Source organism: Mustela erminea, chromosome 12, assembly GCF_009829155.1.
Source record: "Mustela erminea isolate mMusErm1 chromosome 12, mMusErm1.Pri, whole genome shotgun sequence".
Lineage (NCBI taxonomy): Eukaryota > Metazoa > Chordata > Mammalia > Carnivora > Mustelidae > Mustela > Mustela erminea.
In genome coordinates, this window is record NC_045625.1 from 56264558 (window position 1) to 56284946 (window position 20389).

Consider the following 20389-nt stretch of genomic DNA (forward strand, 5'->3'; position numbering starts at 1 on the left):
TTATTTCACTCAGCATAATCTCTTCCAGTCCCGTCCATGTTGCTACAAAAGTTGGGTATTCATCCTTTCTGATGGAGGCATAATACTCTATCCCCAGGGGTACAGGTCTGTGAATCACCAGGTTTACACACTTCACAGCACTCACCAAAGCACATACCCTCCCCAATGTCCATAATCCCACCCCCTTCTCCCAAACCCCCTCCCCCCAGCAACCCTCAGTTTGTTTTGTGAGATTAAAAGTCACTTATGGTTTGTCTCCCTCCCAATCCCATCTTGTTTCATTTATTCTTCTCCTACCCACTTAAGCCCCCATGTTGCATCACCACTTCCTCATATCAGGGAGATCATATGATAGTTGTCTTTCTCTGCTTGACTTATTTCGCTAAGCATGATACGCTCTAGTTCCATCCATGTTGTCGCAAATGGCAAGATTTCATTTCTTTTGATGGCTGGAAGAAATGGATGCATTCCTAGAAACATATAAACTACCACAACTGAACCAGGAAGAAATAGAAAGCCTGAACAGACCCATAACCAGTAAGGAGATTGAAACAGTCATTAAAAATCTCCAAACAAACAAAAGCCCAGGGCCAGACGGCTTCCCGGGGGAATTCTACCAAACATTTAAAGAAGAACTAATTCCTATTCTCCTGAAACTGTTCCAAAAAATAGAAATGGAAGGAAAACTTCCAAACTCATTTTATGAGGCCAGCATCACCTTGATCCCAAAACCAGACAAGGATCCCACCAAAAAAGAGAGCTATAGACCAATATCCTTGATGAACACAGATGCGAAAATACTCAACAAAATACTAGCCAATAGGATTCAACAGTACATTAAAAAGATTATTCACCACGACCAAGTGGGATTTATTCCAGGGCTGCAAGGTTGGTTCAACATCCGCAAATCAGTCAATGTGATACAACACATCAATAAAAGAAAGAACAAGAACCATATGATACTCTCAATAGATGCTGAAAAAGCATTTGACAAAGTACAGCATCCCTTCCTGATCAAAACTCTTCAAAGTGTAGGGATAGAGGGCACATACCTCAATATCATCAAAGCCATCTATGAAAAACCCACCGCAAATATCATTCTCAATGGAGAAAAACTGAAAGCTTTTCCGCTAAGGTCAGGAACACGGCAGGGATGTCCATTATCACCACTGCTATTCAACATAGTACTAGAGGTCCTAGCCTCAGCAATCAGACAACAAAAGGAAATTAAAGGCATCCAAATTGGCAAAGAAGAAGCCAAATTATCACTCTTCGCAGATGATATGATACTATATGTGGAAAACCCAAAAGACTCCACTCCAAAACTGCTAGAACTTATACAGGAATTCAGTAAAGTGTCAGGATATAAAATCAATGCACAGAAATCAGTTGCATTTCTCTACACCAACAGCAAGACAGAAGAAAGAGAAATTAAGGAGTCAATCCCATTTACAATTGCACCCAAAACCATAAGATACCTAGGAATAAACCTAACCAAAGAGACACAGAATCTATACTCAGAAAACTATAAAGTACTCATGAAAGAAATTGAGGAAGACACAAAGAAATGGAAAAATGTTCCATGCTCCTGGATTGGAAGAATAAATATTGTGAAAATGTCTATGCTACCTAAAGCAATCTACACATTTAATGCAATTCCTATCAAAGTACCATCCATCTTTTTCAAAGAAATGGAACAAATAATGCTAAAATTTATATGGAACCAGAAAAGACCTCGAATATTCTTCTGCTTATTTTTAAATTGGATTATTTGTTTTTGGTTGTTGATTTGTATCACTTCTCCATATATTTTAGATATGAGCCCATTATCAGACAAGTCATTTGCAAATATCTTCCTCCGTTCATTACACTGCCTTTCAGTTTGGTTGACCATTTCCCTCACTGTATAGAAACTATTTACTTTAATGTAGTAACAATGTTTTTGTCTTTGTTTCTCTTGCCTCAGAAGACATAGCTAGAAAAAATGTTACTATGACTAATGTCAGGGATATTTCTGCTTGTGCTCTCTTTTAGAATTTTTATAGTTCCAAGTCTTACATTTAGGTCTTTCAACCATTTTGAATTTATTATTGTGTATGGTGTAAGAAAGTGGTAGTTTCATTTTTTGCATGTAGCTGACCAGTTTTTCCAACACCGCTTTTTTTTTTTAATATTTATTTATTTGAAAGAAAGAGGGAGTGGAGGAGGGGCAGAGGGAGAGTATCTTCAAGCAGACTCCCCACTGAGCATGGAGCCCAAAGTGGGACTCAATCTCATGACCTATCATATCATGACCTGAGCCAAAACCTAAAGTTGGACACTTGACTGAGCCACCGAGGCCCCCTTCCAACACCATTTGTTGAAAAGACTGCCTTCTTCCCACTCGATATTATTTCCTGCTTTGTTAATGATTAACTGACTGATCTTTATTAAAGATTAACTAGTTTACTTCTGGGTTTTCTTTTCTGTTCTATTGATTTATGTGTCCATTTTTGTGCCTGTACCAAACTGTATTGATTGCTACCACTTTGTAATATAACTTAAAGTCTGGAATTATGATACCTTCAGGTTTGCTTTTCTTCTTCAAAATTGTTTTAACTACTTGGGGTCTTTTGTCATTCCGTACAAATTTTAGGATTGCTTATTCTAGGTTTGTGAAAAATGTTACTTGTATTTTGATAGGAATTGCATTAAAAGTATAGATTGCTTTGGGTAACACAGATATTTTAACAATATCTGTTCTTCCAATAAATGAGCATGAAATATCTTTCCATTTCTTTCTGTCACCTTTAATTTCTTTCATCATCGTTTTATAGTTTTCAGAGAACAGGTCTTTTACCTCTTCAGTTAGGTTAATTCCTAGGTATCTTATTGTTTTTTGGTGCAATTGTAAATGTGATTATTTTCTTAATTTCTCTTTCTGCTGCTTCATTATTAGTGTATAAAAATGTAACATATTCTGCACATTGATTTTAGTGTCCTATGACTTTATTAAGTTTATTTATCTGTTCCACTAGTTTTTTGGGGAGGAGTATTTCATGTTTTCTATATAAACATATCGTGTCATCCAGAAATAGTGAAAGTTTTACTTTTTCCTTACCAATTTGGATATTTATGTTTCTTTTGTCATCTAATTGCTGTGGCTAAGACTTCCAGTACTATGTTGAATAAAAGTGGTGAGAGTAGACACTGTTGTCTTCTTCCTGATCTTAGGGAGAAAGCTCTTAGTTTTTTTCCCCTTAAGTGTGATGTTTGCTGTGGGTTTTTCATATATGGCCTTTATTATGTTGAAGAATGTTTCCTCTACACCTATTTTATTGAGGGTGTTTATCAAGAAGGGTGTTGTACTTTGTTAAATGCTTCTTAAAATGTTCATATTGTTTTTATCCTTTCTCTTACTGATGTGATTTATCACACTGATTAATTTATCAATATTGGACCACCCCTGCATTTCAGGAATAAATCCAACTTGAGTGTGGTGAATTATTTTTTTAATGTGTCATTGGGTTCTATTTCCTAGTATTTTGTTGAGGATATTTATTTATTTATTTATTTATTTATAAACATATATTTTTATCCCCAGGGGTACAGGTCTGTGAATCCCCAGGTTTACACACTTCACAGCACTCACCAAAGCACATACCCTCCCCAATACCAATAGCCCCACCCCCCTTCTCCCAACCCCCCTCCCCCCAGCAACCCTCAGTTTGTTTTGTGAGATTAAGAGTCACTTATGGTTTGTCTCCCTCCCAATCCCATCTTGTTTCATTGATTCTTCTCCTACCCACTTAAGCCCCCATGTTGCATCACCACTTTCTCATATCAGGGAGATCATATGATGGTTGTCTTTCTCTGCTTGACTTATTGCGCTAAGCATGATACGCTCTAGTTCCATCCATGTTGTCGCAAATGGCAAGATTTCATTTCTTTTGATGGCTGCATAGTATTCCATTGTGTATATATACCACATCTTCTTTATCCACTCATCTGTTGATGGACATTTAGGTTCTTTCCATAGTTTGGCTATTGTGGACATTGCTGCTATAAATATTCGGGTGCACATGCCCCTTTGGATCACTACGTTTGTATCTTTAGGGTAAATACCCAGTAGTGCAATTGCTGAGTCATAGAGTAGTTCTATTTTCAACATTTTGAAGAACCTCCATGCTGTTTTCCAGAGTGGTTGCACCAGCTTGCATTCCCACTGACAATGTAGGAGGGTTCCCCTTTCTCCGCATCCTTGCCAGCATCTGTTGAGGAATTTTTCAGTAAAGATGTTGGGCTGTGGATTTGTGTGTGTGTGTGTGTGGTCTCTATTTGATTTTGGTATCAGGGTGATACTCACCTCATAAAATGAATTTGGAAGTTTTCCTTCTACTTTTTTGGAATACTTTGAAAAATAGGTATTAATTCTTCTTTACATATTTGGTAGATTTCATTGTGAAGCCATTTGGTCCTGGACTTTTGTTGTTGGGAATTTTTTGATTCAATCTTCTTGCTTATGATCAGACTGCTCAAATATTCTGTTTCTTTCTGCTTCAGTTTTGGTAGGTTGTATGTTTTTAGGAAATTACTAACTTCTTCTAGGTTGTCTACTTATTGGCATATGGTTTTTCATAATATTCTGTTACAATTATTTATATTTTGGGGATGTTGATTATTTCTCTTTCATTTGTGATTTTGAGTTCTCTCTCTCTCTCTCTCTCTCTCTCTCTGATTCTGGCCAGAGGTTTATGAGTTTCATTGATCTTTTAAAATAGCCAGCTCTTGGTCTCATTGATTTGGGCTATTGCTTTATTTTATTTTGTTTTTGTTTCTTTGTCATTTATTTCTGTTCTAATCTTTATTATATCTTTCCTCTGTTGCTTTTGACTTGTTACTCTTTTTCTAGCTCTTTTAGATATAAGAATAGGTTGTTTATTTGAGATTTTTCTTACTTCTTGAGGTAAGCTTGCATTGCTATAGACTTACCTCTTTGAACTGCTTTTGCTGTATCCCAAAGATTTTGGACCATTGTGTTTCTGTTTTCATTTTCATTTGTTCTTCATGTACTTTTTTATTTCATCTTTGATTTCTTTGTTGATCCACTCATTGCTTAGTAGCATGTAATTTTTTCTCCATGTATTTTATGGTCTTTCTAGATTCCTTCTTTTTTTTTTTTTTTAAAGATTTTATTTATTTATTTGACAGAGAGAAATCACAAGTAGATGGAGAGGCAGGCAGAGAGAGGGAGAGAGAGAGGGAAGCAGGCTCCCTGCTGAGCAGAGAGCCCGATGTGGGACTCGATCCCAGGACCCTGAGATCATGACCTGAGCTGAAGGCAGCGGCTTAACCCACTGAGCCACCCAGGCGCCCTCTAGATTCCTTCTTGTGGTTGATTTCCAGTTTCATAATGTTGTGATCCGGAAAGATGGTATGACTTCAGTCTTCTTGAATTTATTGAGCCTTGTTTTATGGCTTAATATGTGATCTATTCTGGAGAATTATCCATGTGTTTTGAAAAGAATATGTATTCTATTTTAGGATAAAATATTCTGAATATATCTGTTAAATCCATCTGTTTCAGTGTGCATTCAAAGTCACTGTTGCCTTGTTGATTTTCTTTTTGATGATCTGTCCAACAAGGAATTATTATACTAGTATTGTATTATCATCAATTAATTCCTCTATGTTTGTTATTAACTATTGTATGAATTTGGGTGCTCCCATGTTGGGTTCATAAATGTTTAAAATTGTTATTTCTTATCTTCTTGTTGGATTGTCCCCTTTATTACATAGTGTCCATTTTTGCCTCCACTTACAATCTTTGTTTTAAAGTCCACTTTGTCTGATACAAGTATTGCTACTCTGGTTTTCTTTTGACATTATTTTATGATAAATGTTTCTCCATTCCCTCACTTTCCATCTGTGTGTATCTTTAGGTCTGAAATAAGTCTTTTGTAGGCAGTATTTAAATGGGTCTTGTTTTTTCATCCACTCTGTTACCCTATATAATTTGATTAACACATTTAGTTCATTTACATTCAAACTTATTGTTGATAAATATGTATTTATTGACATTTTGTTACTTTCTTTGTGGTTATTCTATAGCTTTTCTCTGATCCTTTCTTCTTTTCCTCTCTTTCATGGTTTGCTGGATTTCTTTAGTGATATACTTGGGTTTTTATTCTTTATTTTTTGCATATTATTATTGTTTTTTGATTTGTGGCTATCATTTGGTTTATATATAACATCTTCTGCATATAGCAGTCTATATTAAGCTGATGGTCACTAAAGTTTAAACTCATTTTTTAATCATCTCCACTCCAATGTTTCAGAAATCTGGTACATATTTTACCTTTTTTTTTTTTTTTGTGTGTGTGTGTGTGTTCCTCTGGGCAGATTTTTACAGGTGTGCTCAGGTTTACTTATTTATAGGTTTTTATAATATATATATCTTACTTATGGTTCTTATTTTAGACTCATAGAGTTCCCCTTAACATTTCTTGTATGGTTTATTTAGTGGTTATGAATTCTTTAAATTTTGTTTATCTGAGAAATCCTTTATTTCGCCTTCTCTTCAGAATGATAACCTTGCTGAAAGGAGTATTCTTGGCTGAAGATTTTTCTTTCTCAGCACTTTTAATATATCGTGCCATTCTTTTCTGACTTACAGAGTTTCTGCTGAAAAATCATCTGATAACCTTATGGGATTTCTTTTGTGTGCAACTGTGTTCTTTTTTCTTATAATTCTTATTTATCACTAATTATTGCCATTTTCATTATTATATGCTTTGGTGTTGAATTTATTGGAAGATCTCTGTGCCTTCTGAATTTGGATCTCTGGTTTTCTCCCCAGATTAAGGAAGTTTTCAGCATTATCTCTTCAAATATATTTTCTGTCTCTCTTTTTCTGGGGAGAGTAGATGGACCCCTATAATGTGAATGTTATTACCCTTGATCATATCACTGAGTCCTCTAAGTTATTTTAATGCAGTATTTGTTTCTCTCTCACCTATTCAGCTTGATTTCTTTCCATTGCTCTACCTCCAGGTCACTGATACATTCCTCTGCTTCCTGTAGCCACCTATATATTTCATGTATTGTGTTTTTTAAATTTCACTTAATGAGTTCTTCATCTCTGAAATGTTATTTTTGTATCCTTTTGTCAAGGGTCTCACTGATGCTTTCCACCCTTTCTGAAGCGCAGTATCCTTATGATCATTACTTTAAATTCTCTATCAGCCATATTACTTATTTCTGTTTCACTAACAACTCCTACTGTGATTTTGTCCTATTCATTCATTTGGCACATATCCCTCCAACTCCTCATTTGTCTATAGCTCCTTGTCAGTTTCTCTGTTAGGAAAGTTATCTCTGTCTTCTATTACTCTTGAAAGTAATAGGCTTCTGAAGAAGAGGTCCTGTAGTACCCTGCAGTGAGTGCAGTGTCCTCTGTTCACCAGAACATGGCACTTCTAGGGAGTCTCTTTTGTATGTTGTTTATGCCCAACTCTTCTGTTTGAGTTAATTTTTCTCTCTGTACAGTTATCTGCACTGACTCTTTGCTAGTTGTGGGCTGTGCTTCCTCTCTGTAGTGTCATTGAGACCTGGATAGGCTGCCTCTGAAGGCTCAGGAGTATGGCAGTGGTGTGAGAAAAATTTATGCTGAGCTACTAGGGCTAAGATCAGATTGCCAAAGTATGGTGGCCTCTAGTGGTGTGGTGTGTGGTGGTGCCCAGGGGCATGAGTTCTTAAATGAGTAATGAGTTTATAGTCTCGCCAAGAATGGGTAAGTTATTGAACCAGTCTATAGTCTCACCAAGAATAGCTAACAATTCTGGTTGTTCCACATCCTCACCAACATTTGGTGATGTCATCCATCTTTAATTTTAAATTTTAGCCATACCCTGAAAGTTTTTGGAATGCTCTATTTGTTCTTTTACAGAGTTGTTGTTGATGTTCTTGTTCATTTTAATAGTATTTTAGGGTTGTTCTTTTGCTTTTCACTATATCCATGCTTACTCTTTTTAAATTTTTAAGATTTTATTCATTTATTTATTTATTTATTTATTTATTTATGTATTTGGGAGAGAGAGAGCATGAGCATGGAGAGGGGCAAAGGGAGAGGAAGAGAATCTCAAACAGATTGACCTAAGCATAGAGCCTGAGGCAGATCTCTATCCCATGCCCTTAAGATCATGACCTGAGACAAAACCAAGACTCAAATGCCCAACCGACAGAGTCTTGCAGGCAGCCCCATGCTTACTTTAAATTGCTAAGAAATATTTTAATAAGCGTGTTTAATTATTTTCTGCAAAGCTATTATTTCTGTCACCTCTGTCTCTGTTTCTGTTGACTAATATTCCTCCTGGTTATAGGCTATATCTAGTATTTACATATTTGGTAGTATTTGATTGGATGATGGCATTGGGAATTATGTATTTCTTAATATCTGGATTTTTTTTCCTTCCTATAAATAGTGACAGAATTTTCCTCACAAGGAAGTTAAATTACTTGCAGATAATTTCAATCTTCTTAAGAATCGTTTTTGTTTTTGTTTGTTTCTTTTGTTTTTAAAACTTGTTAAGAGTAACCTTAACCCTAGCATTAATGCTAATATACGGTTCTTCTGCCAAATTGCATTGGATGTCAGAGGTGTTCAATAAGATCTCTCAACTTTGGCTGTTTGAAGTTTGAATTCTCTTCATTCTGTGTAAACCCTGAGAATAATATATCTTACTCTGAAGCCATTGTTCCTTGCTAAGCTCATGAAATTTTGTCCTATGTATGTGTAGGTTGGTATTGAGGAACAGACTCATGATGGCAGATGCAGATTTCAGTAGATATTTTTCGTGTAGTTTCTGCCATTTCATTGCTCTGTCCTGAGAATTCCAAATGTCTCAAATTCCTTCAGCTTCTGTTTGTGTTTCTTTAACTCAGCAAGGTCCATCTTCTCAGCTTGGGTTCACCACTCAGCATCACATCTAGAAAGTGCCTCCAAAGAGAAATACAAGGCAATGATAGAACTCATATATTTTCTCAATAATTGAAGTTCTTTGTGGCCTGTTCATTCTCTGAAACTGGCTTTTTCATGCATTTTCACTGTTTTTCTGTTTTTTGACAGCAGAGAGACATTGAATATCAGAAATTCTTTCAAGGTTAGAAATGTAAATAGGGCATTCCCCCCCCCCCCAAGAAAGTTCTAAATAGTTCATATTTAAATAATTATGTGTAGAGGCACCAGAGTGGCTGAGTTGGGTAGGTGTCTGACTGATGGCTTCAGCTCAGGTCAAATTCTCAGGGTCATGAGACTGAGGCCTGTGTTGGGTGGACTCTGCACTGGGTGTGGAGCCTTTCTCTCTCTTGGGGTGTCTGGGTAGCTCGGTCATTAAAGTGTCTGCCTTCTGCTTAGGTTGTGATCTCAGCATCCTAAGGTCAAGCCCCACATTGGATTCCCTCCTCAGCAGGAAGTCTGCTTCTCCCTCTCCATCTGTGCCTCCCTTCACTCATGCTCGTTCTCAAATAAATACAATCTTTAAAATAAATTAAAAAAAAAAAAGATTATCTCTTCCTTTCCCTTTGCCCCTCCCTAATTGCTTAGGCTTTCTCTCTCAAATTAATTAATTGATTAATCAAAAAATTGAATAAATAAATGAATAATTATATGTAAATTATAAATGAATGAACTATGCAGCCCTGACTTGTTTCAGCTCTTTATTTGCATAACTTTTTTCAGTATTTATATCACTGTTGGATTTTATTTGTCAGTTTAACTCCAGTTATAATTTTGATGAAAATACTTTGTAATTTTTCATTTATATAGTGTGTAGTGACATCACTAGTAAAAGCACTTTTTGCCACAATAATAGATAAAAAGCTTCCCAGCTTAAAACTTAGGAGAAAATCTATTATAAATATTATATATTTTATAATTAAATATTATAATATACATTTATTATAAATATATAATATATTCTATATAACTATAAATTATATAATATATATGAATTGTATGTATAAAATATATAAATATAAATGAAAATGTACCTCATAAAACTAAACAGAAAATATTCTGTCAGATCACAGGTATGAGCTCTATATTACCCAGAAGTTTCCTGTCTCGGTGTTATCACAGTTTTACTTTTCTCTCATTTTGGCTTTCTATGTGTTCCAAGTTCATTTAGCACACCAAGAATATGATCAATTTCATGTTTCTGGAGGATTATCTCTGAATGACTTTTCTTAAGTAGGAGGCCTTTGCTAAATCAAAATCCTATGAACAGATATGTCAGGTCACATTAATAAACCTGAATATTGCTTTATAACCACATGGACATTTGATGAGTTAATTGTAAGAGAATTTTCTGGAAAATTGTGGTACAAAATATAGGTATCTAATTTCCAGGGTGAAATTGAAGGCTAAGAGAGAATTGTATCACAATTGCAAAATTTGTGTCCTATCACATGTTATGTTTTTGTTTTGGGGCTCTGGGTTTTTTTGTTTGTTTGTTTTTGTATTTTTCTTTTCAAATTTTAACTAATAAGCTTAAATATTTTGAGAATGATGACATTGAAATTAAGACAGTAAGTAATCCGAGAAGAGAATATTTAGGGTTAGTTTGTTCTTTAAACGTACAAGGGAATATTGCCTGAAAGTCATATGAATACATGCTCTGGGATGTCTGGACACATGAATATAGGCAATATAACTTTTTTTTTTTAAGAGTTTATTTATTTATTTGAGAGGTAGAGTGAAAGTGAGAGTCAGAGAGAGAGCACAAGTAGGGGAAGCATCAGAGCGGGAGGGAGAAGCAAACTCCGCCCTGAACAGGGTACCCCACAGGGACTTGATCCCAGGACCCTGAGATCATGACCTGAGCTGAAGGCAGACGCTTATCTGACAAAGCCACCTAGATGCCCCAGACAATAGGACTTAAATTTATTGCCCTTGCTAGGAAAAATAAATTAAATAAATAAATAAATAAATAATTTTTAAAAATTACATGATCTTTATCATGATGGTATATTAAGAAAATCACCTCTCTATATTTAGATTTACATAGTACATATCCTTTTATAAAAATTAGTTAATTATTTAAATTCCACCAACATTGTCATATAGTTTCAAGTGTGCAATATAGTAATTCAACAATTCTATACATTACTGTGTGCATGTAGGATGTGTACCCTTAATTCTCTTCACTTCCCTTCACTTTGGTCATCCCCCACCCACCTCCCCTCTGGTAACCACCAATTTGTTCTCTATATTTAAGCCACTATTTTTTGGTTTCTCTCTTTTTTTTCTTTAATTCTACATATGAGTGAAGTCATGTGGTATTTTTCTTTCTCTGACATATTTCAGTTAGCATTATGCCCACTAGATCCATCCATAGTGTTGCAAATGGCAAGATCTTATTCTTTCTTATGACTGATTAATACCCATTATATATTATATTATATATTACATTATATTATATATATTTTATATATGCAAATATATACATCATATATATATATCTCCTTGTGATATATGGATATCTATGTGGCATATTATATATGGATATCTACCGATCTATAGATTTCTAGAGATCTCTATTGATCTATCTATCGATCTATAGATCTATCTATAGATCTCTATAGAGAAATCTATATGGATAGATATCTATATGGATATAGAACATAGATATCTATATAATATAATATATATAATATATATAGAGAGATCTATATATAGATCTATAGATGGATATATATATATAATATTTCTCTATTCATCTATCAATGTACACTTGAGTAGCTTATATATTTCACTTCTTTAAATGAAAATATTTACTGAACCCAGGTTTCTGCTCCTAAAAATATCTCCTTACTTTCTGCTATAACAATCCAACCTGATGGTCCCTCTGCCAATCAAGTAAGGCCTACTCTTTTGATAGCTTCCATAACTGAATAGCCCATGGATTATTGAACAAGAGGTTAATTTAAAGAGCTTAAATATTTTGTTCATGTAAACATTATTATTGTTTAGTAGTCTCAACCATTAGATATTGGGATAGGGATCCAATTTTATAATCACTATATTCTATAGTGGGCTGTGGGTTTATTTTTTATCCTTGGTGGAAACTTGACACAGATAAATTAAAAGCATTATGAGTAAAGAACTGAGGATATAGGCGAAGTGTGGATTCACAAAACTGGGTGTACTCTGATGTCTGCATGAAATCAAGGAAGCAACCAGCTTTTTTTTTAAAGATTTTATTTTTTTATTTGACACAGAGGGAGTGTGGGAGGGGCAGAGGGAGAAGCAGACTCCCCACCTAGGAGGGAGACCAATGTGGGGCTCAATCCCAGGATCATGACCTGAGCCGAAAGCAGACGCTTAACCAACTGAGCCACCCAGACACCCTGGAAGCAACCACTTATTTTAATCGAGTTAGAAATGAGAAAATACCTTAGAGTATTACAAGATTTTGTTTTTTAATTAATTCTAAGGAGATAAATAAGGCATTCTTATTTTTCCAGATTCTTTCTATTTTAAATACACAGGCTTACTTAATTCTCTGAATCTCTGAGCAAGAAAGTAGGAATGACCAGTGAAAATACAAAATAAGTAAATAACTCTCTAATGGACATAAAATGAACAAAGGATACAGTTTGTAATCACAGAGAGGTAGTTTAAGATATAACTAAAATAGTCATCCTCCTTGCAATAAAGTCTAGTAAAGTAAAAATTATTTACTTTTCAGATTAGTGAATAGCATCTGTTGGTTCCTCGTTTGAAAAATGTAGTGTTATCTAACTTACAATGTTGGAAACAAACTAACAAACAAACTAAAAATACTCCTGAATTTTATATTTTATGTTTATTTTTGAAAAGTTAATATATAAAGTTACATATAGCTTTATGTAATTTACATTATATATGTTTGTATGTATTATATATAGGCAATAGCTCTGTGCATATTTCTATTTTTATATTTTTATATTTATATATTTCTTTGTTCATTCATCTAATTATTCTGGTTGACCCAAACTGCATATAGCCACTTTGTTTATATAATGAATAAAAATTGTGAATTTTCTTTCCTTTTTAAGTAAAACAAAAACACTTTGTAATTTAACTCATGGCATAATTGTAATATTTGAATCAGGGGGTCTCTTTAATGTATTTTTGAAAATAGTAGAAAAAATTTTACGTATTTTTATCCTGAAATTTCCAGACACATGGTGCCTTTATATTTGTGTTACCTTTATTTCAAAGTGAAATATATATTAAATATTATATTATCATTACAACCAAAAGCTGCATAATACTTTACTTGGAAAATATTTTTAACTATTCAATGAATATTAACTAATTTGGTACTTACAGTCCTTCATTGCAAAAATTATTTATTTTAGCATCTCTCACATTTTAATTTTTGACAAGTTAGCATAATATAAAGAAAAAACCAAAAATCAAAAGCACTGTCTACTTTACCACACAGTCACTGATGATTGTTTGTTACAATAGTAGAATATAGTCCATACTAACTCATTTATATTATATAAATTTGTCATGATAAAAAATCTTTGGAAAAAATTGCAGTTAGAGTTCACTGACTTATACGGATATTTAAATTTCAAAAAGAGTAATCTGACTCTATTAACTGCTATTTTAGCTAATTTGAAAAAAAAGTCTCTCTCACTCACTCTCAATCTCTCTCAAATAAATGAATACAACCTTTTTAAAAAGTGAGCTTTTTTAAAAGGTTGTATCTATTTATTTGGCACAAAGAGAGAGATATCACAAGTAGGCAGAGAGACAGACGGGGGGGGGGGGTGTTGGGCTCAATCCCAGGACCCTGAGCCAAAGGCAGCAGCTTAACTCACTGAGCCACCTAGCTCCTGCCCCCCCCCAAATGCGAGTTTTTAATGATTGTGAAAATCAGCCATAATTTTTTGACATTTTAATTTAATTTATTTTTTTCAGTTTTCCAAGATTTATTGTTTATGCACCATACCCAGTACTCCATGCAATATATGCCTTACTTAATACCTACCACCAGGTTCACCCAACCCCGCACCCACCTCCCCTCCACAACCCTCAGTTTGTTTCTCAAAGTACACAGTCTATCATGGTTCATCTCCCCTTCTGATTTCCCCCAACTCCCTTCTCCTCTCCAACTCCCAATGTCCTCTATATTATTCCTTATGCTCCATAAGTAAGTAAAACCATATGATAATTGACTGCTTGACTTATTTCATTCAGCATAATCCCCTCCAATCCTGTCCATGTTGATACAAAAGTTGGGTAGTCCTCCTTTCTGATGGAGGCATAATATTCCATAGTATATATGTACCATATCTTCTTTATCCACTTGTCCGTTGAAGGGCATCTTGGCCCTTCCTACAGTTTGGCAACTGTGGCCATTGCTGTAATGAACACTGGGGTACAGATGGCCCTCCTTTTTACCACATCAGTATCTTTGGGGTAAATTCCCAGTAGTGCAACTGCACGGTCATAGGGTAGCTCTATTTTTACTTTCTTAAGGAATCTCCATCTGTTGTCCAAAGTGGCTGCACCAACTTGAATTCCCACCAATAGTGTGAGAGGGTTCCCCTTTCTCCACATCCTCTCCAACACATGTTGTTTACTGTATTATTAATTTGGGCCATTCTAACTAGAGTAAAGTGGTATCTCAATGTGGTTTTGTTTTGAATCTCCCTGAGGGTTAAAGATGATGAACATTTTTTCATGTGTCTATTCGCCATTTGTATGTCTTCTTTGGAGAAGTGTCTGTTCATGTCTTCTGCCCATAATCAGCCATAACTTTTTAATATGAAGAATTGTTAATATAAAAATTTACATTTTACTGTACTAGAAGAAATTATAGGTACATTATAAAGTTGTCATTAAACAAAAATATAACTATTTTGCCACAAAGGAGGTAATGGAATTTTAGAGTTTTCAGTGATTTAAAATTTCTTATTTACCAATTATTTTTTAGACAAAATCGTCCTTACTCTAAAATGTGTTCATCTCATTTGAAAATCTTACTTAAATTTACTCAATTACTTATTTTTTAACAAAACTAGCATATCATGAATTATCATTATACTTTTTTTTTAAGATTTTATTTATTATTTATTTGACAGAGAGAGATAACAAGTAGGCAGAGAGGCAGGCAGAGAGAGAGAGGAGGAAGCAGACTCCCTGCTGAGCAGAGAGCCCGATGCGGGACTCCATCCCAGGACCCTGAGATCATGACCTGAGCCGAAGGCAGCAGCTTAACCCACTGAGCCACCCAGGCGCCCTATACTTTATTTTTTTAAAGATTTTATTTATTTATTTGAAAGAGAGAGAGTGAGAGAGAGCATGAGTGGAATGAGAAGCAGAGGGAGAAACACACTGCCCTGCTGATCAGGGAGCCAGATGCAGGGCTAAAAAGGAACTCCGGGATCATGACCTGAGTTGAAGGCCGATGCTTAGCCAACTGAGCCACTGAAGTAGCTATTGAATAATATACTTGAGATCACTATACTTGAGACACTCTCATACATACATACATACAGATATACACACATACATATAAATTTCAATATAGAACTATATATTTATTTTCATATGTATAAAATATGTGTATATATGTTTGTATTCATAAGTATTTACGTAAAATTAAATGACTTACTTACATATACCATATATATATATACATGATTAATCTTCTTTTGATGACCTTGACTGTGCGTGGAGTGTTGGTCAAGTATTTTGTTTTATGTCCCTCAGTTGAGACTTGGCTGACATTTTCTCATGATTAGAATGGGATTGTGAGATTTTTGGAGAAAGATCATCACAGAATTAAGCTGCCACTTTCATCAAATAAAATCAAGTGCATATACTGTTAACATGATTTCACTGAATATGTTAACCTTGATTACCTGGCTGAAGAAGCATTTGTCAGGTTTTTCCAGGATAAAGTTGTGTTGGGGGTAGCCCAGACATAAGGAAGGGAAGTTATGTTCCACCACCTTGTGGACTGAGTATTATATATATAGATAGATAGATAGATATAGATATAGTTTTGAAACCTCTTGCATGAGACTTCTATCTTAATTTATTCTTCTACTTATATATGCATTTACTCATTTACTTTTCTATCTATATAGGTATGTATGTAATCCTTTCAAGGGCTATAATCCAATACTCTATGTTATTGTTTCACCCATATTGTTCCAGGCTTAACTGTTGGGAGCTTTTTCATTTGCTCCTGTGACTCTTTAGCATACCCCATCATTGTGTGTATGTGTGTGTGTGTGTGTGTGTGTGTGTGTGTGTTGTGTGTATGTGTTTGTCTTTTTTACCTTTTTTTTAAAGGTTTTCCTTACATCCCCTTATAATACACTCCAAGCTTATCTTGCATATTCACTGCTAGTCCTAAAATCAGTCCATGAACCCTACTTCCTTTTATAAGTAAATGATATTAGAAACTAATATCTGGCCATTAGATAAGCTCATTCTTATTGGAATGTTTGCTTTGATACTCTCAATTGATATAGCAAAGAAATTCATGTATGCATGTATGTATGCTAAACTCTGCATTACATGTATCTATAAATATTTAATATGTATTTAATATAAATATGTAACCACACATAATTATATTAATAATGCTAAATTTTGTTCATGCTGACACCTCCAGCTGAAAGTCATTACCATATATGTCATTCTGGTCTCCTCCCCATGTTTACCTATAACTCCATTCCAACAACTAAACTTAACCATCTATTTACTTAATTGTCAATTTCAGTATACATATAAAATAGTTTCATAACTGCTAACCTGTACACTCTTGGGAACAACTATATCAACTAGAATATTTTGACTATAAACATATATTTTTACATTTATTCTTACAGACTCCATTAATTTCTGAAGTTACTTAGAACCATAACTTTTCTCTTCACTGCCCTCACTGAGGTTGTTTCCTATGTTTGAAATACAGTTGAATGCTTCTGGCATATTCTCCATTCCATCCTGGGATACTTTGACCAAGTAAGTGATTTTGTTAAAAATTGGTAAATCTTAAAGTCCATTCTGTACAGTCAGATTATCCTGGTTTGCGACAAATGCATAGTGTTGCATGTACACTATTCCAGTATCACCCAGAATAGTTTCTCCACCTCTAAAATTTCCCTTCTACAATAACTTCTCTACAAACCTTGGTCAACCTCTGATCTGTTTACCATCTCTATAGTTTTGTGTTTTCCAGAGGTCATCTAAATTGAGTCATACGGTGTACAGCCTTTAAAACTGGTTTCTTGTACTTATCAATATGTATTTAAGACATATCTATGTTCTCGAGTGGCTTGAGAACCCATTTCACTTTATTTCAAATAGTATTTCATTAAATGGATACAACTCAGTTTGTTTACCTGTTCACCTACCAAAGAACATCTTATTTGCTTCCAGTTATTGGTGATTAAAAAGCTACCACTATAAACATTTTCTTGATGGTTTTTTGGTGTAGCATAATTTTTCAACCTAGTTGGGTAGTTATGTAATTGTACAATTGCTGAATTATAGAGTAAGATTTTGATTAATTTTGTAAGATGCTGTCTTCCAGTGTCTCTCTATCAATTTGTACTTCCACTGGCAAGTAATGAGAACTTCTGTTGTACTATATTCTTGTCACAAAGTTATATCATCAGGTTTTGGATTTCAACCAATTTAATCAATGTGTAAGGGTGCCTCATTTTAATTTGCAACTTCTAAGTGACAAATTAAAGTGAACATCTTTCACATGTTTATACATCAGATATCATTTGATGAGATGTCTATTTAGATCTTTTGCCCATTAATTATTGTGTTGAATCTTGTAATCATTGAGTTTTATGAATCATTCTTTATTAGATACGTGTTTTGCAAACAATTTTCTTCCAGTCTATGACTTGTCTTTTCATCTTCTTCATAACGACTTTGGCAGATCCCATGTTTTTAATTTTAGTACAATCCAACATACCTTTTTTTGTTTTTCTTCCATGGGTCATGCTTTTGATGTTGTCTCTAAAATCTTGTCACCAAACCCTAGTTTTCTCTGGTGTTTTCTTCTAGAAGTTTTATATTTTAGCATTTTTAAAGAAATTTATTTATTTATTTATGTATTTGAGAGAAAGAAAGAGAGAGAGAGACAACATGAGTGGGAGGAGAGGGAAAAGGGAGAGAAGAAAGCAGCTCCTCGCTGAGCAGGGAGCCCCCATTCAGGACTCAATCCCAGGACCCTGAGGTCATGACCTAAGCTGAAGGCACAAGCTTAACCAACTAGCCACTGAGGAACCCCTATTTTAACATTCTAAATTTTGATCCATGATCCATATTGAATTAATTTTCATTAATAGTCTAATCTCTGTATCTAGGTTTTTACTTTTAACACATAGTCACACAATTTTTCTAGGACATTTGTTGAATAAATGAAATGGTATTTTTGGATAAATGTCCTCTGCATTTAAAATCTCTATCTCATTTCCACATCACCCACCTTTCCAGAAAACTAAAACTACCCATCACTCTACCATATCTCAATTCATCATAATTTGGCCTCTGTTCCCTTATTCCAACAAGTTTACTCTAACTAAGTCATTGATGTTAAAGTAGCATATACTGTTGGGATATTCTATAATTTATGACTTTAGTTTAAAATAGAAAGCAGTTTCTTTCTTTCTTTTTTTTTTTTTTTTAGAAAGCGGTTTCTTGATGCAGTTAATTGATTATGGATAAGTGATATTAGCAAAAACAATGACTTTAGTTAATCACTGTTTTGAGGCTAAAAACTCCTGAAAGTGAGAGCTCACTTGATCTTAGTGTGTCCACATCTTGTTTCATAATTTTTAATCTATTTTAGTCAGACACTCTGACCACAGAGAAGAAGAAGAGGGGCCCTAACCCATGGGCCAAGTAATTCCTTAGTTGGAACAATTTTTCTAAGATAAATTCCTTCTCACTGGTCAGTGATTTGTTTCTTTTTTTCTTTTTATTTAGATTTTATTTGTTTATTTGACAGAGAAAGATCACAAGTAGGCAGAGAGGAAGGCAGAGAGAGAGAGAAGCAGGCTCCCCGTTGAGCAAGGAGCCCAATGCGGGACTTGATCCCAGGACCTTGAGATCATGACCTGAGCCAAAGGCAGCAGCTCAACCCACTAAGCCACCCAGGTGCCCCTAGTTAGTGATTTCTGATTATGATTCTAATTAGCCTATGTATTATAAGGTAAGTAATTAGATATAATTTGGGGTTAAGAATTCTTTCTTACGCAGGTCTTAACAGAGAATATTTTATTAGGTTGAAGCTTGGTGAAATCTGATCTATACATCTAGTTAAACTTGGATATTACTTATCTAACAATCCTTGGACTAACAGCTTACTATGTGCATGGAATAGTCACATTTTATTCTGTGCTAATATTGCAACATTCTTAAAAATTTTCTGACATTGATTTTGAATTTTTGTATTTTTAAGATTTATTTATTTATCAGAGAGAGAGCGAGAGAGAGAGAGAGCGAGAGCACGCTCACAGCAAGGAGAAGAGCAGGCAGAAGGAGAAGCAGGCTCTCTGTTAAGCAAGGAGCCCAATGTGTGTCTCAATTCCAGGACTCTGGAATCATGACCTGAGCCAAAGCCAGATGCTTAACTGGCTGAGCCACCCAGGTGTCCGTGATTTTGTATTTAAAAAAAAAAAAAAAAAACCCTCTCCCCTATGATAATATTTAATGTTATTTAATATAAAATTTAAAATGTAAAATATTTAAAATAAATATCTGCTTACTTTGTATTTAAATCAAATAACATTTATTTAAATAAAGATAGTATTTAAAATAAATATATAAAATAATATTGATATTTAATGATAAATTTAAAGATTTAAAGTAATATTTAATATTTTATATTTAAATAATGTTTAAAGTAAATAAAATTGAACTTATTCTCAACCACTTAAACTAAATAGAATTTTTCCACAAAATTATTTGAAATTTAGAAATTAGTAACCCATTATTTCAATTTATACTTGTCCATTATTAATATTTTTTTGTACATTCTTGCCTAGGTAATGCATCATTTCTGAATAACTCAGTCTGGGAAATCATCAGCTCAGTTAACCATTGACCAATATCAGCCTCATACTCTTCATAGACTTTGGATTCTCTCTTCAAAGTTCTGATAAAATTGCTTTACGTTTATACGTAAATATTATATTCCTGGTCCAAAAAATTGTCAGATGAGATGTATATATAATTCAAACAGAAATTAAGATTAATGCTATTATGTGATGATATTTACATTTATTATTCATATTTATATTTAACTTTATATTTCAATTTCTTGAGAAGAAAAGTGATTTTAACAAAATTTAAAAATTAATAACTATACACTTG